We start from the raw sequence: 24,718 nt of genomic DNA, 5'->3' as shown, positions 1-24,718 counted from the left end.
AGCTCCATGCCACCATTAATCTACTTTTAATCTCAATAAATTTGCCTTTTCTGGGTATTTTATGTAAATGAGATAATAGAATATGTAGTTTCTTATGTCTGGTTTCTTTCACTTAGCAAAATGTTTTTGAGCATTTGTCTGTAGGTAATGAGCATTTAATCTGTACCTTTTTTGCAGCTGAACAGTGTTCCATTGTGTGGCTGTAAAATATCTTGTCAATGTGGCATACAAACACAAAGACACAAACACACACAGATACAGTTAGTTTTCATTATTTATACTAGTTTTATTCTATAAAGTCTCCATGAACATAAAATTTAGGAATGCTGAACCACTATTCCTAGGGGGGAAATATAATCTTAGACTCTAAAAAGAACTCTTCCTAATAGATTCTATTTTCTTTATTTTATAAAGAGAAAGCAAGGTTCAGAAATGTTAAGTGACTTGCCTGAGACTACTCCACTAACAGGTGCCGAGGTTGTGATTCAGAACTCTTCGAATGGTCCCAGAGACAGAGATTTTTGTGCCACATTGCACTGCTGCCTGTCATCTCTATTCTCTGGTCATCTGCAGGAGTCTGAAACAAGATGGCCAAGTGTCATCACCTTATGTGACTTTACGTGGGAATTTTCATAGCCAGCAACTTTAATTGTTTCCTTCTTTGCTAAATGACATTTTTATATACAGATGTACATATATAATTCATATACAGTCAATCCTCATTATTCATGGATTCCATATTTGAGAATTGACTACTTGCTATAATTTATTGGTAAGCCTCAAATCAATCCTTGAGACACTGTTGTAGTCACTAGTACACATGCTCAGAACTGAAAAATGTGAGTACCCAGAAATGCACATGGCTGCACTCTACCTTCTTGTTTCAACTCTCATATTGACAAGAAGTGTCATTTCCAGTATCTATTTGGTGTCACTTTATCACACATTTGTACCTTTTGGTGATTTAACTGTTTAAAATGGCAACCAACCATAGTGATGAAGTTCTGTGTAACATTTTTGGACACAAGAAAGCTATGATTTGCCTTATGGAGAAAATATTTGTGTTAGATGAGCTTCCTTTGGGCATGAGTTATACTGCTTTGGCTATGAGTTCAGTATTACTGAATGAACAATATGGCATATCCAAAAAGAGGATATTTTGTAATCTCTATGTGAGGTCATTCTGGAAAATGCTAAAGTAACATCTATGGTGATGGAAGAAGCTATGGAAAATATAGAAAAGTGGCTACATTTGTGGATTTATTAGATGATGATGGATAAGAGCAAAGTGTAGTGGACAGCATTGTTACAGCGCTGAAAACTCACTCATGTGACTATATTCACATTATGGATAGGCTGAATAGGAAGGCCCAGGTACCTCCTGCTGTTTGCTTCAATTCCCTGCCACAGGACCTCTCATCTTCTAAAGTTAGACTGAACTTCACACATGGTGTTCTCAAGTTTTCAGGAGTACGAGAGCACAGGAAGTAACGTCTCGTGTGTCCTAGATTCCTGGATTCCTACATCTCTTCTTCTATATCATATTGGCCCATACAAGTCTCAACTAGTACAGATTCAAGAATATGAATAATTATTTCTTCAAAAGGGGGCCCACAACTGTTATAATGCACATACATGTGGACAGAAGATGTGGTTCAGTGGAGCCATTATGATAACCATTTACTATACTGGGTATACTTTTTTCTCTACAAGCTAAGGACAGAATCTTTCCAATTCCATTTGAAATCATGCCACTGGCAGTATAAGCTGAAATTATATGGACTAGTACCCATTTTATATACCCCTGTGAAATTAAGACAACCTAGGTTCTTGTCTTCAACTTGCAATATAAGGTGGCATCTGAATTATTTACTGATTCTTTGAAGCAAACATATAATTCATAATATAATACTGAAAAGGCCTCTAATGATCAGAGAAATTAAATCAATGGGCAAAAATCTGCCCACAATATAGAAATAGCCACAGAATAATGCTTATACAAAATCTATTAATTGAGTAAAAGATGGATATGATCCCAATGAATTATATAAGACAAGAATATTCATGGTCTGAAAACTAATAAAAATATAGTAATAAAATGGAAAACTAAAAGCTAAATATATGCATGAATATAGCAGTAAAAATCATTCACAAATATCCACATCCAAGATGAAAACAAGTGGTAGATAAAGCATAAGAATTATGAGGTTTAGCTTTAACATTCTTAGTAAAGATAAAGAAATTAACATTGTGCCACAATATCTACAAAATATGTAACACCCTAGACATTTGCACAAAAGTTGACTCAAAATGGAACAGAGATCTAAATGACAAATGTGAAACTATAAAACTTCTAGTAGAAAACTTAGAAGAAAATCTAGTGGCTATTGAGTTTGGTGATGAGTATTTTTATAAGGAATTTTTTTAATGTTTATTTTTGAGAGAGAACAAGCATGAGAACAGGGGAGGGACAGAGAAAGAGTAAGCTCCAAGCTCTGAGCTATCAGCATGGAGCCCAACACAGGTCTCAAACCCACAAACTGCAATATCGAGATCCGAGTCGAAGTCCGACACTTAACAGACTGAGCCCCCCAGGCACCCTGGTGATGAGTTTTAAAATGTGACATCAAAAGTAAAATCCATGAAAGAAAAAATATATGTAAAACTGTATTAATATTAAAAGCTTCTGGGGGCGCCTGGGTGGCGCAGTCGGTTGAGCTTCTGACTTCAGCCAGGTCACGATCTCGCGGTCTGTGAGTTCGAGCCCCACGTCAGGCTCTGGGCTGATGGCTCGGAGCCTGGAGCCTGTTTCCGATTCTGTGTCTCCCTCTCTCTCTGCCCCTCCCCTGTTCATGCTGTCTCTCTCTGTCCCAAAAATAAATAAAAAACATTGAAAAAAAAATTTAAAAAAAAAAAAGCTTCTGTATTCCCAAAGCCACTGTTAAGAAAATGCATACAAGCCACAGACTGGGAGAAAATAATTGAAAAGCATATATTTATATGCTAGCAGTCTTGATATCCAAATATAGAAAGGATTCATAAAACTAAGCAAGAAAAATCAGTTAAAAAAAAGACAGTCTGAACAGACAGCAAAGAAGATATTCAAATGTCAAAGAAGCAAAGATTATCTACTTCAAATATCATGAAATAATTGCAAATTAAAATACTGAGGTACTGGTAAATATCTATTACACTGATCAAAATGCAAAAAAAAAAAAAACAAAAACAAAAACCCTTGAATATGTGGAGCAACAGAAACTCTCATTGCTTGTAGAAATGCAAAATCGTATAGTCACTTTGGAAGATAGTTTCTTACAAAGCTAAATGTAGTTTTACTTTATCATCCAGTAATTACACTCTTAGGTATTTATCAAACTGATTTGAAAAACTATGCCCACATCCACACACAAAAAGTGCACATAAATGTTTGTAGCAGTCTTATTAATAATTGCCAAAATATTAAAGCAACTTATATGCTCTAATAAGATGGATTTAAAAAAATTGTGTGGCATCTATACAATGGGATTTATTCAGCAATAAACAAATGAGTGATCAATCCATCATAGACATGGATGACTGTTCAGCGTATATCACTAAATGAAGGAAGTCAATGTGAAAGAATATCCACTGGGGTGCCTGGGTGGCTCAGTCAGTTGAGCGTCCGACTTTGGCTCAGGCCATGATCTCGCAGTTCATGAGTTCGAGCCCCACATCGGGCTCTGTGCTGACAGCTCAGAGCCTGGAGCCTGCTGCAGACTCTGTGTCTCCCTCTCTCCCTGCCCCTCCCCTGCTCGTGGTCAGTCCTTCTCTCTTAAAAATAAAATAAAAAGTTAAAAAATTAAAAAAAAGAGTATCCACTATATGATTGCAATTATATAGCATTCTGGAAGAAGCAAAACTATAGATACAATAAAAAAAATTAGTGTGTCAAAGGTATAGGGGGAGGAGAGAAGAGTTGAACAGAGAGAGCTCAGAGAACTTTCAGACAGGATAAAGTATTCTCTAGGATGTGTAATTGCAGCTGGCTGACATTATGCCCTTCTCAAACACATTGAAATTTAATGTATAAAAATATTTAAAAACATTTCTTAGGAGGTTGGGGATTCCTAGAATAGAAAGCAGAAGATGACAAAAGAAGCTGACGGTATTTCGACTACCTTTAACAGTGTCACTGCCTTAGTCCATTTGGGCTTTGTAAGAAAACACCACTGACTGGATTGCTTATATACAGCAGAAATATTTTGCTGATAGTTCCAGAGACTAGAAGTCTGAGATCAGGTAGCAGGATGGAGGAAGGGAGCTCTTCTGGATTGCAGACTTTATGTACCCTCACATAGTAGAAGGGGCCAGGGAGTTCTATGGGATCTCTTTTGTAAGGGCATTAATCCCACTCATGAGGGCTTCTTTCTCATCATCTAATCACCTTCCACAGGCCCCACTTGCCAATACTATCATGCTTGGGGTTAAGATTTCAATATATGAATTTGGGAGGACACAAGACCATAACACTCATAAAGTGGGTGGAGGAAAATGTGCTGAACCAAATAACCATGTAAATGAATGGAATCTTTCAAACTGAAGGTAAAAGAAATTGTACATAGTGTAATCTAGCTAAAAAAATGTTCCCACAGAGATACATGTTAACAGTTGTGACGGTGCCATCCATGTGTATGGGAATTGAACAATTAAGTAAATGGATAGCAGAAGGTGAAAATCAGGTTTTTTACCTTTGGAATGGGCAATTTACACATAATTATGGGGATGAGATTATAATGATCCATGGGGTAATGGATGAGAATTGGAAGAAATCAGTATACAGACATGTATACAGTTAGATACAGAAATATGTATAGATATACAAATATACATACATTAGCAACATACATGTATTTTGTTGCCCTGAAAACTGAAAGGGCCTAGATGCAAAGAAACTGAGTAGCAATAATTACACTTAGCATTTCAATCATGGTTTCTAATACCATTCACTAAAGGAAGAAATAAGGGCTTCTGATTCAAAGACTGGAGGAGGAACTGCACAAGATGAGCCTGGAGCAGGTTCTAGTTCCAGAGGATGATACAGAGCTTAGCACACATACTCATTCACACGCATGTATGTATGCACGCACACCATGACAGTGGTATGTCAAAGGGACATAGACACCAGATGAAAACGCTTCTGATGGCCAAAACTGTAACAACTTAAGGAACAAAATAAATACATTAGCACTGGATTATGATTCAAAATATAAAATAGAGGCACCTGGGTGGCTCAGTCGGTTGAGCTTCCAACTTTGGCTCAGGTCATGATCTCACGGTCTGTGAATTCGAGCCCCACGTCAGGCTCTGTGCTGACAGCTCAGAGCCTGGAGCCTGCTTCAGACTCTATGTCTTCCTCTCTCTCTCTGACCCTCGTTCATGCTCTGTCTCTCTCTGTCTCAAAAATAAACAAACATTAAATACACACACACACACACACACACACACACACACACACACACACACATATATATATATAAAATAAATATCCATGAGTCCATTCTAATGCAAATAAGTGATTGAATAAGAAATAAATGGGGGAGAAAAGATAAATTTTCCACGTATCTGTATTCCAAATAATTTATGTAGACACTTAATCCTTAAGGAGATAAATCATAACTCCTCACCAATGAAGTGTGGGTTGTACTAAGTGACTTGCTTTCAAAAGGACAGTAGGGAAACTTCACCGGTACCAGTTCAACCAGGTAACCAGTCAGTATCAAAGGGATCAGTGTAGCTGCTGGTATGACCCTTAACATGACTTGATAAAAAATGACACCTTACTGATGTGGTCTTCCTCTCAGAAACCAGTAACTCCAGTCTAAATATGAGGAAAACATCAGACAATTCCCAACAGAGGGACATTCTACATAACACCTGTTAAATTAATTAAACAAGGAGTCATTAAACGGAAGTGGCTTCAATGCTCTGATGGCCCATGTAGGCAAACCAAAACCTAAGTTTGTAAATTCCTCAAGGTTAAGAAATCAAAACCTGAGGACAACCAATCAGAAAGAGTCAACTAGGCTTTCCCAAATAAGGCAAATGCTAAGGACAACCATCACAAACAACCAACTATGTTTTAAGCTAGAGTCAATCAATCAAGTAACTTTCTTTGTTTTTGCAATTTCACTATATAGATAGTCCTTGATTTATAATGGTGCAACCTAGGATTTTTTTGTTTGTTTGTTTGTTTTTACTTTATAGTGGTGTGAAAGCAATATGCATTAAGTAGAAACTACTTTGATTTTTTTATTTCTTTCCCAGGCTAATAATATGCCAGAGGATATTCTTTTCCGATGCTAGTCTGCAGCAGTGACCCACAGCTCCCAGTCAGCTACACAATCATGACAGGAAACAAGTGATGCACTTATAACCATCCTGTACCCGTACAACCATTCTTTCACTTTCAGTATTGCATTCAATAAATTACATGAGATATCTAGTGCTTTATTATAAAACAAGCATTATGTTATATGATTTTGCCCATTTATAGGCTAATCTAAGAGTTGTGGGCATGTTTCAAGTAGGCGTGGCTAAGTAAGCAATGATGTTTGGTAGAATAGTTCTATTAGTTACAATTTTGACTTAGAATATTTTCAGTTTACCATAGGTTTATCAATAAGGACATAACCCCATCATAAGTAGAGAAAGCTTTGTATATTTTCCCCTGGCTCTTGTCAGTGGAGTGCTGCAAACAAGTTCTGGTTTGGCACTACCTGATTCTAATCAAATTTTGCTCAAATCAATTCTTAAAACTGTTAATATGCCTTTACTTATATTTCAACATAGCTCACCGGAATTCCTCAAAACATACAGCAGAAACAAGGAAAGACTAAGAAACTAATACAAATGAGAGACGTCCAAGGAAGTAGGACAACTAAATGTACTGTGGTGTCCTAGATTGGTGCCTGGAGCAGAAGAAAAGGTTAATAGCTAAAACCTAAGGCTCTAAACAAACAAACAAACAAACAAAGGATGAACTTTAGATATAACAGTATATTTACTTATATAGGAAATCCTGTACTACATTTGTAACTTTTCTAAAAATCTTAAATTGTTCTAAAGTATTTAAAATTATGGCAAATAATTATTCTAAGGAAAATATTTGAAATACTTCTTGACAATCAGCAAAATATTTCCTGTTACCAATACTTTTTTTTATCAATACTTCTGTTATTCAGAGGAATTAAGTAACACAATTTGACACAATATCAAACGAAAATATGTAACATCTTGAATGTGAAAAACAACACTGTGATTATATATGTGCATACCCAGAGTGCTAAAATTTAAAACAAAGTTAGAGAGCAACTATGGACTTTTTAAGTAAATTTACAAGGCTGGTTGGCAAATCAAAAGAGTAAAAAGGCAGCCTATGAATTGGGAGACAATACTTGCAAATTATGTATGATTAGGAGTTAATATATAAATAGGAATAGGAATATATAGGAATATATAAATAGGTCCTACAACTCTCAAAGAAAACAGACAAACAATCTAAGAAATGGACCAAGTCGAATAAATATTTCTCCAAGAACAATATACAAATGGCTGACACTCATTTGAAAGGTGCTCAATATCATTATTCATTAGGGAAATGTTAAAGCCACAATGACATACTACCTCATATCTGTATGGCTGCTACTTAAAAAAAATAAACAGTGACATTTACTGGCAAGGACATGGCAAAATTGGAATTCTGTGTACTGTTGGTGGGATTCTAAATATAGTATAGCTGCTATGGAAAACAATATGGCAGTTTCTTAAAATATTAAAAATAGAATCACCAGGGGTGCTTGGGTGGCTTCGTGGGTTAATTGCACAACTGTTGACTTTGGCTCAAGTCATGATTTTACAGTTCCTGATCAAGCCCCATGTCAGGCTCTCTGCTGACAGCCTCTCCCTCTCTCTGTGCCCTTCTCCCGATCTCAAAAATAAATAAATAAACTTCAAAAAAAATAGAATTACCATATGAGGCAGGAATTCTGCTTCTGAGTATGTACTCTAAAGAATTGTAAGCAGTGTCTTGAAAAGATATTTGTACAGTCACGTTCAGAGCAACATTATTCATAGTAGCCAAAAAGTGAAAGCAATCTAAGTGCCCATTGATAGATGAATGGGTAAGCCAAATGTGGTATGTACATACAATTGAATATTATTCAGCCTTCAAGGGGAAGGTCTGAAGCATGCTACCACATGAATGAACCTTGAGGACATTATGCTATATGAAAAAAATCCATTACAGAAAGACAAATTCTGTATACTTCCATTTATATGAGGTACCCAGAATAGTCACATTCATAGAGAAAGTAGGATGGTGGTTGCCAGGGCAACAATAAAACATTTAAAAATTTGAAAAACTGATAATTGGCTAAAAAGTCATAAAATTAGTCATATTTACCTGTATCAGTAAAACTTTTTCAACTTCATTTTATTTATTTTTATTAAAACAGAGATATGGGAGAGAGAGTGAGTGAGCAGGTAAGGGGCAGAGAGAGCATCCCAAACAGTCTCCACACTCAGCATGGAGCCCAACACAGGGCTCGATCTCACAACCATGAGATCACAACTTGAACCAAAATCAAGAGTTGGACGCTTAACCAACTGAACCACTCAAGTGCCCCTAAACCTTGATTTTAAATAAATATAATGCTATTTATAATTACCACACAATTTTATGGAAATTTAAAATACACAATAAAATTTATAGAAAGTTGTTAGGTTAAAAACATTGAAATCTATTTAAAAAAACACCTAGATATATGGAAGAGTATATTTAATATAGATGAATTTTACAAATTTTTTCTACATGAAACTTCTTAAATACTACAGTGACACCTTTTATACAGAATTTGTAATTAAAAAGCACATATGAATAACATGTTATTTAAAGATATGTGTAGTAATATTTTTCAAAAGAAGTAATAAGTGCACAGTTCAGACTGGTGTTTATCTGTGTGTTAGAGGGTGGGAAGAAGGGCAAATGGAGGAGAACATAAGTGGATGCAAAATATAAGCAATGTTTGACTTTTGGATGATGGGTTCACATAATTTAAAGAAAAAAAATTGAGAAAAAAAAAAAAAGAAAAAACCCAAACCATTTGCCAACAGTGTATGACTATATAGCAGCCACTTTTTAATTTTCAATGGAAAATGGGACTTGGGAATTCAAGCAGTTTACTTCTAAGAATAAATTCTTTACTTGATATTCTTTATGAAGAAAAGCTGAAATATAAACGAACTATATGAAATATAAATTCACTCAGAAGGAAGAATATGATAGCATTTCTCCTTTCTGTGATTCTCTGGAGGCATGATTATGTGGCTACCAGCATATAATGTATGTGGGTTCAGTTTATTCCTCTATTTTACCAGCTACCACAAGGTGGAATCAGCCTATCTGAGAACCTATTTCAGCTGACTTTATTAGAAGTTGTTTAAATGTCATCTTTCTTGGCACATGACCAGCTAGGAGGGAGTGCATCAAATTTCACTTCACTGCTATTACTATAGTTGCATTCTAAATTTTTATGCTCTCATACATCATATTGAGTATAATCGTTTTATGTAAATTTTATCTAGAAGTAAGTTAAGAATAACAGTGTTTAAAATGATACAGTAGTGGATCTAGATACAGGAGACCTTAAAACATGGGCCAGCTGATGTGGTCAAATACTGTAAGATCATTTTAAAATTGGCATTTAAGTTTCTAAAAAGGCAGTTAAGTTAAATAACAAATTTATTCAGCTCTAATGAATATTTGATTGGTTTTCAGAAATAATTGCCCTCTATCAGGGTCATAGCATTAACATGAAAATTACTCATTATCTTCTCCATGAGAATTAGAAAAATATCCCTATTAAAGTTTTTGAAGGAGCTTTTCAATGAAATAACTTTGCATATTGTTGGTGTGTGATAATGATTTAAAAATGTCTCTTCAAACATGGTTTATGTATTTATTCATACCTTTTTAAGTTCACCAAAAATGTCTTCAGAAGCATAGGGATAACATACATTTTTACATGTTTCTTCTGCAGTAGTATTAAAATAGGGAAATAAGAAAGAAAAGTAATAGACCATTATATCCTGTCAGTTTATCCATTATCGATTATTATTCACAATTAGCAGTTCTTAATAAATTTCAATAAATAAAATATTTTGGGGAAAGTAATTTTAAAAGTTAGGTCATACATTATTTTAAATTTTTTTACATTTATTTATTTTTGAGAGACAGAGCACAAGTTGGGGAAGGGGAGACACAGAATCCGAAGCAGGCTCCAGGCTCCGAGCTGTCAGCACAGAGCCCAACACGAGGCTCAAACTCACCAACCGTGAGATCATGACCTGAGCCGAAATTAGACACTTAAATGACTGGGCCACCCAGGCACCCCTAGGTCATATATTTTTAAAATGTGATATTAAAAAAATAAGCTGACAGCCTTTGATAAAGTATAAATGAAAAGATAGAGATGACCAAAAGAAATTCGATATTGATCTTGAATCTGATTGTGGGTTATAAAAGTACATAATTTTTGTGATAGATTTATATATTTGTATGTCCACATTGGGAGCATAAATAATTATAATTATTAGATCTTCTTGGTGGATAGAACCCTTAATTATGATATAATGCCCTTCTTCATCTCTTGTTACAGTCTTTATTTTAAAATCTAGTTTGTCTGATGTAAATATGGCTACTCCAGCTTTCTTTTGATGACCATTAACATAATAGATAGTTCACATCCCTTAACTTTCAATCTACAGGTGTTGTTAGGTCTAAAATGGGTCTCTTGTGAGCAGCATATAGATGGGTCTTGTTTTTGTACTCAGTCTGATATATGATTTTTTTATTGGAGCGTTTCATCCATTGGCATTTATAGTGAGTACTGAAAGATATGAATTTAGTGGCATTGTGTTGCCTGTAGAGTTGGGGTTTCTAGTGATATTCTCTGGTCCTTTCTAATCTTTGTTGCTTTTGGTCTTATTTGTTTTGTTTCATCTTTTCTCCCATCATAGAAGAGAGTCCCCCTTAAAAGTTCTTGCAGGGTTGGTCTAATGGTCATGAGAACTCTTTAAGTTTTTGTTTGGGAAACTCTTTATCCCTCCTTCTACTTTGAAGGAAGCTTTGCTGGATAAAGAATTCTTGGCTGCATTTTTTTTTCTGATTCAGCACATTAAATATATCCTGCCACTCTTTTCTGGCCTGCCAAGTTTCTGTGGATAGGTCTGCTGTGACCCTGCCCTGTCTTCCCTTTAGGTTAAGGACATTTTTTTCCCTCGCTTCTTTCATAATTCTTTTCTTTTCTGTGTATTTTGTCAATTTGACTATAATATGCCTTGGTGATGGCTGGTTTTTGTTGAATCTAATGGGAGTTCTCTGTGCTTTTTGGATTTTGATGTCTGTGTCTTTCCCTAGATTAGGAAAGTTTTCCTCTATAATTTGCTCACATAACCTTCTGCCCCTTTTTCTATCTCTTCATCTTGAGGGACCTCTATTATTTGGAAGTTATTCCTTTTTAGTAAGTCACTGAGTTCTCTAAGTCTTCTATCATGCTCTTTTGCCTTTGTTTACCTCTTTTTTTCTGTTTCATTATTATCCATGAGATAATTATTTCATTATTATCCATAATTTTGTCTTCTATATCACTGATTTACTGCTCTGCTTTGTCCATCCTTGCCATCATAGCATCCATTAGACATCACATCTTGGTTATAGCATTTGTAATTTCATCCAGACTAGATTTTACTTCTTTTATCTCTGCAGAAAGGGATTCTATGCTTTTTCAACAGCAGCTAGTCCAAAGAAGACATCCAGATGGCTAACAGACACGTTAAACAATGGTCACCACCACTCATCATCAGGGAAATACAAATCAAAACCACAATGAAATACCACCTCACACATCTCAGAATGGCTAAAATTAACAACTCAGACAACACCAGATGTTGGCAAAGATGTGGAGAAAGAGGAACCCTTTTGCATTGCTGGTGGGAATGCAAACTGGCGTAGTGACTCTGGAAAACAGGAGGGAGGTTCCTCAAAAAATTAAACATAGAACTACGCTATGACCCAGCAATTGAACTACTAGGTATTTATACAAAGGATACAGGAGTGCTGTTTTGTAGGGGCACATACACCCCAATGTTTATAGCAGCACTATTGACAATAGCCTATGTATGGAAAGAGTCCAAATGTCCATCAATGGATGGATGGATAAAGAATATGTGGTATATATGTACAATGGAATATTAATCGGTGATCAAAAAGAATGAAATATTGCCATTTGAAACAACATGGATGGAACCAGAGTATATTATAAGTGAAATAAGTCAGTCAGAGAAAAACAAATATCATATAACTTCATTCATATGTGGAATTTAAGATACAAAACAGATGAACATAAGGGAAGGGAAGCAAATAATATAAAAACATAGAGGGAGTTAAACCATAAGAGAGTTTTAAATACAGATAACAAACTTAACGTTGCTGGAGGAGTTGTGGGTAGGGAGGTGGGATAAATTGGCAAGGGGCATTAAGGAGGACACTTGTTGAGATGATCACTGGGTGTCATGTAAGTGATGAATCACTAAATTCTATTCCTGAAATTATTATGCTTTATGTTAAATAACTTGGATTTAAATTTTTAAAAAATAATAAAAAAAGAAAAAAGAATTATCATGTCAATTTAAAAAAAAGTACATAAAATACTTATCTAACAAGTAAAACTAATATGCTGGAATTCCACATCAAAGTATAGCAGAAAATATCCAACTGAGGCACAGAGAATGGAGGAGTTTGTGGGAATCAAGTGTCTAACATACATTTGGTCTAATACTTCTTGAGTAAAATGGCTGTACATTATAGAAATAAAATGCCTGAAATTTTTCAAAGGAGCTCTGGCATAAGAATAAAATTATGGTATTTCCACATGGAATTTGCTAGAGAAATATTTCAATATGACACAACAGAAAGAAAAGTCTGAGAGATTGACTTTGGTAGCTAAGAGCCCATGGTTGTGTGCAAACTGTTAAAAAATAGATAACAATAGCAAAATTAGGTCATTCAAATAATTTTAAAAAATGATGGTTTTAAGGGATAAAAGTTAGAACTATTAAAATAACGACAAATAGAGAGTAGCACTCAATAGCATCAACTACATGAGGGCAAATCACGGTTATGGTAATCGTTTTACTGGTGAGTCACTATAGGATTATAGAAGTTAACACAGAAGAGTGATAGTATTTTCTTTACTTAAATGTGCTGCCATAAAGTCTCCACCTATCCTAATGACATATCTTTAATATTATCATTTATGACATAGCTTAAATACCCATTCTCCCAAGAAAAATCATCCTTGTCTACTTCAATTCTCTTTGTTCTCTATGTACAGTTTGATACAGCATTTATCACATTGATGCCAGTATCATATTTCAAACATTCTAAATGCATATTTTTCTACATTATAATACCTCTGAAGTTTGGATGTGTGTTATAATTTATGTGATACCAGAGAATTAGATCACTTTTAATTGGCAGCATTTATTTTCTTTCTTAAGAGTATATAGAATAATTGTGCTGTAATCCATGGCAAGAAAGAGTTGCTGAAAGGCGGTGATATATATCTTTATCAGTCGACAGGGAGTCCTCAAAGGTGAGATGCATATCTTAATCTTTAATGGTTTTTAGAGGCCCAAAGAGTGCCTGTCATGTAATAGATGAGCAAAACATGGTTAAATCATGGTACTTATAATTATCAGTGTAATAATTATTGTCCATTACAAATAAGAAATCTTTAAAACTTTTAGAACATATAGTCCAAAAGTTGAGGGATGCCTGGCTGGCTCAGTCAGTTAAGTGTCCGACTTCAGCTGAGGTCATGATTTCATAGTTAGTGAGTTTGAGCCCCGTGTTGGGTTCTGTGCTGACAGCTCAGATCCTGGAGCCTGCTTCGGATTCTGTGTCTGCCTCTCTCTCTGCCTCTTCCCTGCTCTCTGCCTCTCTCTCAAAAATAAACATTAAAAAAGTTGAAATAAAAAATAGTAGCATATATCCTCAATTATAGATTATTTACATTAAGAAGGAAGCAGTGTTTTTTTCAGTACATTCAAAATCACAAAAATAGAAAGCAGGTCCATATAATTTAGGGAGGAATAGTGTAAATAACTAATAAAAATAACCAGATATCAAAGTCTAGGACAATTTGACAAATTTAAGAGAAAAATACTTGAGGTAAAATTCAGCCCAATCACTAACTGGTCATTTTGCATTATGAGTATCGTGATCACATAATTCCCTGTCTAAAACGATAAATTGGATAGAATTAAAAAAAAAAAAAAAGGATATTATGAAATACCATGTTAGGATACTATAAAACAGAATAGACTCAACCCTAGGGGCTAGGACCATAGCCCTAACTCCATAACTCAGAGAGAGAATCAAAAAATTCTATGTATTTTCCTCCATATCTATACTGATCACTTTTGTTAAGGATCTTATCAGCTGCCACTGGACTTTTTAAAACGACTGGATTGAGGTATAATAAACCTCACCCATTTAAAGTGTAGAAGTGGGCATTTCTAGAAATGTATTTACTATGAAACAACAACTGCAATCAAGATACAAAACATTCCCTTTACCCTGATTTGCTGTCCATCCCTGCATCTACTTCCAGTCCCATGCAGCATCTGTAGTGTTTTGTCTATATGTACATTAGTTTGTAATTGAATGTTATATAAATGGAATAATACACATGACTGTTTAGCACCTGGCTTCTCCAGCATAATAATTTTAATAATCATCTGTATTGTTTCATGTATCAGAAGTTAATTCTTTTTATTATTAAGTAGTATTTCATTCTATAAATACACAGTTTTGTTTTTACATTCACCTATTGATGGACATCTGATTATTCCTTTTTTCCCCCACCTCTGGTCTTTGGTAAATAAGGCTGTATAAATTCTTGTTTAAAAAATTTGTATGGACGTATGTTTTCATTTATCTTGGAGTAGAATATCTAGGTCATATAAGAGCTGTATGTTTAACTTTATAAAAACAGTCAAATAGCTTTCCAAAGTAGTTGTCCCATTTTCAAGACTCACTAACAAGAGAGTTACTTCATACTTTCTTTAGATTATTTTTGTCCGTGTTATTTTTTTTTCCTATTCGTCCTTTTTAAATGCTTTTTAGTTATATTCCTGTAGGTGTGTGGTGTTATCACAGTGCAGCTTTAATTAGCATTACCCTAAGGAGTAATGAGTTTAAGCAATTTTTATGTGTAATTGACTATCCATGTATTTTCTTTTGTAAAGTGTTTGTTTACATTTTGACCATTTATAATTGGATTCTTATTGAGTTGTGTTATTATATATATACATATTCTGGATATGTATAGATCTGTTTACTTTAAATATTTTATATAAACCTGTGACTTGCCTTTTTGTTTTCTTAAAAGTTGCTTTTGAAGAGCTAAAGTTTTTTTTTTTTTTTAATATATGAAATTTATTGTCAAATTGGTTTCTATACAACACCCAGTGCTCATCCCAAAAGGTGCCCTCCTCAATACCCATCACCCACCCTCCCCTCCCTCCCACCCTCCATCAACCCTCAGTTTGTTCTCAGTTTTTAACAGTCTCTTATGCTTTGGCTCTCTCCCACTCTATCCTCTTTGTTTTTTTTTTTTTTTTCCCTTCCCCTCCCCCATGGGTTTCTGTTAAGTTTCTCAGGATCCACATAAGAGTGAAACCATATGGTATCTGTCTTTTTCTGTATGGCTTATTTCACTTAGCATCACACTCTCCAGTTCCATCCACATTGCTACAAAAGGCCATATTTCATTTTTTCTCATTGCCACGTAGTATTCCATTGTGTATATAAACCACAATTTCTTTATCCATTCATCAGTTGATGGACATTTAAGCTCTTTCCACAATTTGGCTATTGTTGAGAGAGCTGCTATAAACATTGGGGTACAAGTGCCCCTATGCATCAGTACTCCTGTATCCCTTGGATAAATTCCTAGCAGTGCTATTGCTGGGTCATAGGGTAGGTCTATTTTTAATTTTCTGAGGAACCTCCACACTGCTTTCCAGAGCGGCTGCACCAATTTGCATTCCCACCAACAGTGCAAGAGGGTTCCCGTTTCTCCACATCCTCTCCAGCATCTATAGTCTCCTGATTTGTTCATTTTGGCCACTCTGACTGGCGTGAGGTGATATCTGAGAGTGGTTTTGATTTGTATTTCCCTGATAAGGAGCGACGTTGAACATCTTTTCATGTGCCTGTTGGCCATCCGGATGTCTTCTTTAGAGAAGTGTCTATTCGTGTTTTCTGCCCATTTCTTCACTGGGTTATTTGTTTTTCGGGTGTGGAGTTTGGTGAGCTCTTTATAGATTTTGGATACTAGCCCTTTGTCCGATAGGTCATTGGCAAATATCTTTTCCCATTCCGTTGGTTACCTTTTAGTTTTGTTGGTTGTTTCCTTTGCTGTGCAGAAGCTTTTTATCTTCATAAGGTCCCAGTAATTCACTTTTGCTTTTAATTCCCTTGCCTTTGCGGATGTGTCGAGTAAGAGATTGCTACAGCTGAGGTCAGAGAGGTCTTTTCCTGCTTTCTCCTCTAGGGTTTGGATGGTTTCCTGTCTCACATTCAGGTCCTTTATCCATTTTGAGTTTATTTTTGTGAATGGTGTGAGAAAGTGGTCTAGTTTCAACCTTCTGCATGTTGCTGTCCAGTTCTCCCAGCACCATTTGTTAAAGAGACTGTCTTTTTTCCATTGGATGTTCTTTCCTGCTTTGTCAAAGATGAGTTGGCCATACGTTTTTGGGTCTAGTTCTGGGGTTTCTATTCTATTCCATTGGTCTATGTGTCTGTTTTTATGCCAATACCATGCTGTCTTGATGATTACAGCTTTGTAGTAGAGGCTAAAGTCTGGGATTGTGATGCCTCCTGCTTTGGTCTTCTTCTTCAAAATTACATTGGCTATTCGGGGCCTTTTGTGGTTCCATATGAATTTTAGGATTGCTTGTTCTAGTTTCGAGAAGAATGCTGGTGCAATTTTGATTGGGATTGCATTGAATGTGTAGATAGCTTTGGGTAGTATTGACATTTTGACAATATTTATTTTTCCAATCCATGAGCAGGGAATGTCTTTCCATTTCTTTATATCTTCTTCAATTTCCTTCATAAGCTTTCTATAGTTTTCAGCGTACAGATCTTTTACATCTTTGGTTAGATTTGTTCCTAGGTATTTTATGCTTCTTGGTGCCATTGTGAATGGGATCATTTTCTTTATTTGTCTTTCTGTTGCTTCATTGTTAGTGTATAAGAATGCAACTGATTTCTGGACATTGATTTTATATCCTGCAACTTTGCTGAATTCATGTATCAGTTCTAGCAGACTTTCGGTGGAGTCTATCGGATTTTCCATGTATAATATCATGTCATCTGCAAAAAGCAAAAGCTTGACTTCATCTTTGCCAATTTTGATGCCTTTGATTTCCTTTTGTTGTCTGATTGCTGATGTTAGAACTTCCAGCACTATGTTAAACAACAGTGGTGAGAGTGGGCATCCCTGTCGTGTTCCTGATCTCAGGGAAAAAGCTCTCAGTTTTTCCCCATTGAGGATGATGTTAGCTGTGGGCTTTTCATAAATGGCTTTTATGATGTGTAAGTATGTTCCTTCTATCCCGACTTTCTCGAGGGTTTTTATTAAGAAATTTTGCTGAATTTTGTAAAAGGCCTTTTCTGCATCAATTGACAGGATCATATGGTTCTTCTCTTTTTTTTATTAACGTGATGTATCACGTTGATTGATTTGCGAATGTTGAACCAGCCCTGCATCCCAGGAATGAATCCCACTTGATCATGGTGAATAATTATTTTTATATGCCATTGAATTCGATTTGCTAGTATCTTATTGAGAATTTTTGCATCCATATTCATCAGGGATATTGGCCTGTAGTTCTCTTTTTTTACCGGGTCTCTGTCTGCTTTAGGAATCAAAGTAATACTGGCTTCATAGAATGAGTCTGTAAGTTTTGCTTCCCTTTCTATTTCTTGGAATAGCTTGAGAAGGATAGGTATTATCTCTGCTTTAAACGTCTGGTAGAACTCCCCTGGGAAGCCATCTGGTCCTGGACTCTTATTTGTTGGGAGATTTTTGATAACCGATTCAATTTCTTCACTGCTTATGTGTCTGTTCAAGCTTTCTATTTCCTCCTGATTGAGTTTTGGAAGAGTGTGGGTGTTTAGGAATTTGTCCATTTCTTCCAGGTTGTCCAATTTGTTGGCATATAATTTTTCATAGTATTCCCTGATAATTGTTTGTATCTCTGAGGGATTGGTTGTAATAATTCCATTTTCAATCATGATTTTATCTATTTGGGTCATCTCCCTTTTCTTTGAGAAGCCTGGCTAGAGGTTTGTCAATTTTGTTTATTTTTTCAAAAAACCAACTCTTGGTTTCGTTGATCTGCTCTACCGTTTTTTTAGATTCTATATTGTTTATTTCTGCTCTGATCTTTATTATTTCTCTTCTTCTGCTGGGTTTAGGCTGCCTTTGCTGTTCTGCTTCTATTTCCTTTTGTATTTGGGATTTTTCTTGTTTCTTGAGACAGGCCTGGATTACAATGTATTTTCCTCTCAGGACTGCCTTCGCTGCGTCCCAAAGCGTTTGGATTGTTGTATTTTCATTTTCGTTTGTTTCCATATATTTTTTAATTTCTTCTCTAATTGCCTGGTTGACCCACTCATTCGTTAGTAGGGTGTTCTTTAACCTCCATGCTTTTGGAGGTTTTCTAGACGTTTTCCTGTGGTTGATTTCAAGCTTCATAGCATTGTGGTCTGAAAGTATGCATGGTATGATTTCAATTCTTGTATACTTATGAAGGGCTGTTTTGTGAGCCAGTATATGATCTATCTTGGAAAAATGTTCCATGTGCACTCGAGAAGAAAGTATATTCTGTTGCTTTGGGATGCAGAGTTCTAAATATATCTGTCAAGTCCATCTGATCCAATGTATCATTCAGGGCCCTTGTTTCTTTATTGACCGTGTGTCTAGATGATCTATCCATTTCTGTAAGTGGGGTGTTAAAGTCCCCTGCAGTTACCACATTCTTATTAATAAGGTTGCTTATGTTTATGAGTAATTGTTTTATATATTTGGGGGCTCCGGTATTCGGCGCATAGACATTTATAATTGTTAGCTCTTCCTGGTGGATAGACCCTGTAACTATTATATAATGTCCTTCTTCATCTCTTGTTACAGCCTTTAATTTAAAGTCTAGTTTGTCTGATATAAGTATGGGTACTCCAGCTTTCTTTTGGCTTCCAGTAGCATGATAAATAGTTCTCCATCCCCTCACTCTCAATCTAAAGGTGTCCTCAGATCAAAAATGAGTCTCTTGTAGACAGCAAATAGATGGGTCTTGTTTTTTTATCCATTCTGATACCCTATGTCTTTTGGTTGGCGCATTTAATCCATTTACATTCAGTGTTATTATAGAAAGATACGGGTTTAGAGTCATTGTGATGTCTGTATGTTTTATGCTTGTAGTGATGTCTCTGGTACTTTGTCTCACAGGATCCCCCTTAGGATCTCTTGTAGGGCTGGTTTAGTGGTGACGAATTCCTTCAGTTTTTGTTTGTTTGGGAAGACCTTTATCTCTCCTTCAATTCTAAATGACAGACTTGCTGGATAAAGGATTCTCGGCTGCATATTTTTTCTGTTTAGCAAACTGAAGATATCGTGCCAATCCTTTCTGGCCTGCCAAGTTTCAAAAGAGAGATCAGTCACAAGTCTTATAGGTCTCCCTTTATATGTGAGGGCACGTTTATCCCTTGCTGCTTTCAGAATTTTCTCTTTATCCTTGTATTTTGCCAGTTTCACTATGATATGTCGTGCAGAAGATCGATTCAAATTACGTCTGAAGGGAGTTCTCTGTGCCTCTTGGATTTCAATGCCTTTTTCCTTCCCCAGTTCAGGAAAGTACTCAGCTATAATTTCTTCAAGTACCCCTTCAGCACCTTTCCCTCTCTCTTCCTCCTCTGGGATACCAATTATGCATATATTATTTCTTTTTAGTGTATCACTTAGTTCTCTAATTTTCCCCTCATACTCCTAGATTTTTTTATCTCTCTTTCTCTCAGCTTCCTCTTTTTCCATAACTTTATCTTCTAGTTCACCTATTCTCTCCTCTGCCTCTTCAACCCGAGCTGTTGTCGTTTCCATTTTGTTTTGCATTTCATTTAATGCGCTTTTCAGTTCCTAGTGACTGTTCCTTAGTCCCTTGATCTCTGTAGCAAGAGATTCTCTGCTGTCCTCTATACTGTTTTCAAGCCCAGCGATTAATTTTATGACTATTATTCTAAATTCACTTTCTGTTATATTATCTAAATCCTTTTTGATCAGTTCATTAGCTGTTGTTATTTCCTGGAGATTCTTCTGAGGGGAATTCTTCTGTTTGGTCATTTTGGATAGTCCCTGGAGTGGTGAGGACCTGCAGGGCACTTCCCCTGTGCTGTGGTGTATAACTGGAGTTGGTGGGCGGGGCCGCAGTCAGTCCTGATATCTGCCCCCAGGCCACTTCTGGGGCCACAGTCAGACTGGTGTGTGCCTTCTTTTCCCCTCTCCTAGGGGCGGGATTCACTTGGGGTGGTGTGGCCCGCCTGAGCTACTTGCACACTGCCAGGCTTGTGGTGCTGGGGATCTGGCGTATTAGCTGGGGTGGGTAGGCAAGGTGCACAGGGGCAGGAGGGGCAGGCTTAGTTCACTTCTCCTTAGGTGATCCACTTCAGGAGGGGCCCTGTGGCAGTGGGAGGGAGTCAGATCCGCTGCCGGAGGTTTGGCTCCGCAGAAGCACAGAGTTGGGTGTTTGTGCTGAGCAAGCAAGTTCCCTGGCAGGAACTGGTTCCCTTTGGGATTTTGCCTGGGGGATGGGCGGGGGAGATGGTGGTGGCAAGAGCCTTTGTTCCCCGCCAAGCTGAGCTCTGTAGTCCAGTGGCTCAGCAACTCTCCCTCCCTTTGTCCTCCAGCCTTCCCGCTTTCTAAGCAGAGCTGTTAACTTATGACCTCCCAGATGCTAAGTCGCGCTTGCTGTGGGAACACAGTCCGTCAGGTCAGGCCCCTCCGCTTTTGCCAGCCAGACTTGGGGGCTCTGCTTGGCCGGCGAGCCGCCCCTCCGTCCCCGCTCCCTCCCGCCAGTCCGTGGAGCTTGCACCACCTCGCTGCCATTCCTACCCTCTTCCGTGGGCCTCTCGTCTGCGCTTGGCTCTGGAGACTCCGTTCTGCTAATCGTCTGGCGGTTTTCTGGGTTCTTTAGGCAGGTGTAGGTGGAATCTAAGTGATCAGCAGGACGCGCAGTCAGCCCAGCGTCCTCCTATGCCGCCATCTTCCCTCTCTCCGTCCTCAAGAGCTAAAGTTTTAATCTAACTAAAATCAAGTATCATTTCATACTGTACATAATTATTTTATTAAGTAGTGCTATACAATGGAAACATTGCAATTTATATGACTTCACCAGGAATACTACTTTTATTCTGAGCCTAGATACTTTAAGAGAAAAATCAGTGAGAAATTTAAAATATTGAAAATCAACTGTTTAATGAACTTTATAAGGTGCATATAGATTAAAATATTCTCTGTGTTAACGAAACTTTACTCTTCTCATATGTAAACTTGTAAAAAATCTGATTTTTAAATAACTAATTGCTTAACCTAAGTTTTGAAAATAATCCCTTTTAATTAATTTTAATTTTTATTTATTTTGGGGTATAATATTAATTTGCTATTTTATTCTAACGTGTGGCACACATGAAGTGCCTATTGGATTTTTTTATTATTTTAGAGAGAGGAGAGTGCATGAGTGGGGCAAAGTCTTTCACAACCATCGGTCACGACCTGAGCCAAAATCAAGGGTCAGATGTTCAACCAACTAAGCTACTCAGGTGCCCAAATGCCTATTGTATTATTCTTTTTACAATCTCTCTTGCATTTTGATAGCCTATCAAAAATGTGTTCTCAAAAATTTTTAGTTACCAGAGAACATATATGTCCATCCACACTGGTGAGATTTCATATACAAAATACATATTTTGCTATAAATTTTTCATGACTTTGTTGTTTTGACAATATACAATGTCGGCCAAGTTCATTACTTGGGATATTATCTCTTCATCTTCTCTAATTAAGCAGTCTGTTTATGTCTTGACATACTATATCTACTTCGTTAAAGTTTTTCTTTTTTCTTTAATCATTTATAAATAGATCTCATATTATTATATATGCTTATACCAAATTTTAACCATATTCAACTGTACTATTTTTAGTTTTCAGCACCTTATGTATGGGACAATTTCAGATCTTATTTATTTTAAAAATCAAATATAAATTACAAGCATATATAAAAGCCTGCATTTTTTAGTGTTATCATACTTTACCACACCTCCAGCCCTCTGTCCTGTAAATGTGTCCAGTCAGCTGGCCCCAGGAGCTGTGGATCTTGTGCAGGTTAGGTCGATTTGGGGCTCAGTGACCAGACGTTAGTCACAAGAGGTGGCCTGGAGAATGGATCATTCCCATTGGCCTGTAATAATTTGATGAGATCTTTTTAATTTGAGTAACAAATGTGTGGATTCTCTACTACCCCACATTTGATTTGTTAAATTTGAGGTGATTGAGAATTTTCAAAAAAATAATATATAATAATGAAATTATCAAATAGTAGGTATTGTTTATCAGATAAATAAAAATAAAATCACATAATTATATAAATTACTCTTAATTTGTGTAACATTATCCTTACATCTCCTTGATTACTGACAGTGATACCAACATAGTATTGGTCAGGGTTATCATAATATGCAGAAGCACAGCCTGGAAAATTAGCATGGACCATAGGCCTAGTGAAACTCAATTGGTTTTCTTCATCAGACACAAACTGAAACTGAGAAAGAATGCAAATAACTGTCCTGTCTCAATTGCTTTTACAAATAAATCAACCTAAATTGAATGTTTTTCTTCTAGAAATTTATCTACACACAGTATAATATAGAAACCAAATCACATTCAGTGAGTAAAGTTACATGACAACATACACTTGTTAAATTTTGTGCAAAAGTTACCTTTAAAGGAAAAAAAATATTAATAGCATTAAAAATGAGATTGCTTTCAAAATGACCACGAGTTTTTATGCTTGCATCATTGACAATGTACATTAATTTTTTTTCTCTATTTTGCTATGTAGCACATGGGATTTCAGTCAAATCAATCTAAAACCATTGTGCTCCTTGTACATTATTTACAGTAACATTTTAATCCTGAATCCCATATGGTGTATCCCTCAATGCAGGGAAAATTGATTTCAATGTTGATAAGTAAAATGAATTTCTTTTTTCACATCCAGGGTAAAATCTCCCTTGTTTTCTTCTAAAGCAGATAGACCTCGATGACCTTTATGATAACTTATTCTTTTAAGCAAATAAAAGAATTGCTCTCACCATTTTAATGTTTAACAAGAGTGTAAAACTATGAAGCAGAATAACTGTAATAATTTTAACCTAACAAGAAATGTAATTCAAATACTTATTAGGACATTTTACTTAGAAGAGGTGATTACAATTTTATTGCCTTTAAATTATATAGAAATGCTGTTACTCTGTCATATGTTTTAAATTCTGCCAAAGTTAAACCCAGTCTATTAGAGATTGGGTTATAACTAACCTTACTAACCTTACACTTAATGGGTACTACTTTAAAACAGAACATTGTGACATTCTAGAATCTACGTAGTAAGTATAGTGTACTGCATTTGGCAAAGACTGGTTATTGTCCACTTTTTCTTAGCATACAGCTAGACTCTATTTCCCAGTTTCTCTTGCATTAGTCAAGGTTGTGTGACTATGTGCTGGTACATGAAATGTGGGAAGAAGTAATGTGCACTATTTCCAGGTTTAGCCCACAGAAATCTCCCACAGAGGATAGTTTTGGTCATTTTCCTGTCCAGCTGGATGGAACAGAGACAGCTTCCAACGTAAACTTAGTACTCGTGTGGTGAAAAATGCAAAGTTCCAAAATGGAAGAAGTCTGGGTCACAACTAGGAAGTGTCATCCAATCTGCAACATGAACATTAGATTATTAGGTAAGTAAGGGAGAAACAATGTAAGTATTTCAAATTTGGAAATTTATTCATTTTAATAGTTAACTTTAGCTAATATAATATAGGTTAAAAAACACACACACACTGAACTAAGAATTGGAAGATTAGTACTAATATCTCTGGTCTTCAACCAATTATACTGTGACTTTATCAGAGTTCAAGACCTCATCTTCTTCACCTGTATGGTGTTAAAAGTTTACTAGTTTGTATGTACTTTGTCATATTCTCTTATGTTCCAGTAAATCATTATAGGATAAGGCAGACACGGTACTTGTCCTCATGGATCTCTTAGTCTTCATGGCACTACAAGCATGGCACTATATTATATGATGGGAGTCTAAATGATGCACAAGTCTCAACCTCTCAACCTAGGTGAAAGCAAAAACTCCACTCTGCAAGTTATACTGAACCTTAAAATAAAATAATGCAAATTATGTTAGCAAAAGGTGAGTGTTTCAGCAGAAGGAAATACACATATGAACACCACAAAGAACATAGTCCATTTTCTTTTTATATTTTCTGTGG

General features: G+C 36.1%; 1 long non-coding RNA gene across 1 annotated transcript in view; it reads right to left on the bottom strand.

Moving 5' to 3' along the window:
- Positions 1 to 453: 453 nt before the first annotated feature.
- Positions 454 to 24,718, bottom strand: part of LOC144616532 (uncharacterized) — a 155,476-nt gene continuing 131,211 nt past the window's right edge. The window contains exon 4 of the long non-coding RNA XR_013555895.1: positions 454 to 577. This is a non-coding gene — a long non-coding RNA (uncharacterized LOC144616532). The remainder of the gene's footprint in view (positions 578 to 24,718) is intronic.

The sequence above is a fragment of the Panthera onca genome, chromosome B3 (genome assembly GCF_046562875.1).
Source record: "Panthera onca isolate mPanOnc1 chromosome B3, mPanOnc1 haplotype 2, whole genome shotgun sequence".
NCBI lineage: Eukaryota > Metazoa > Chordata > Mammalia > Carnivora > Felidae > Panthera > Panthera onca.
Note: the sequence above shows the minus strand (reverse complement) of the source record. Positions and strands in the feature narration are given on the sequence as shown.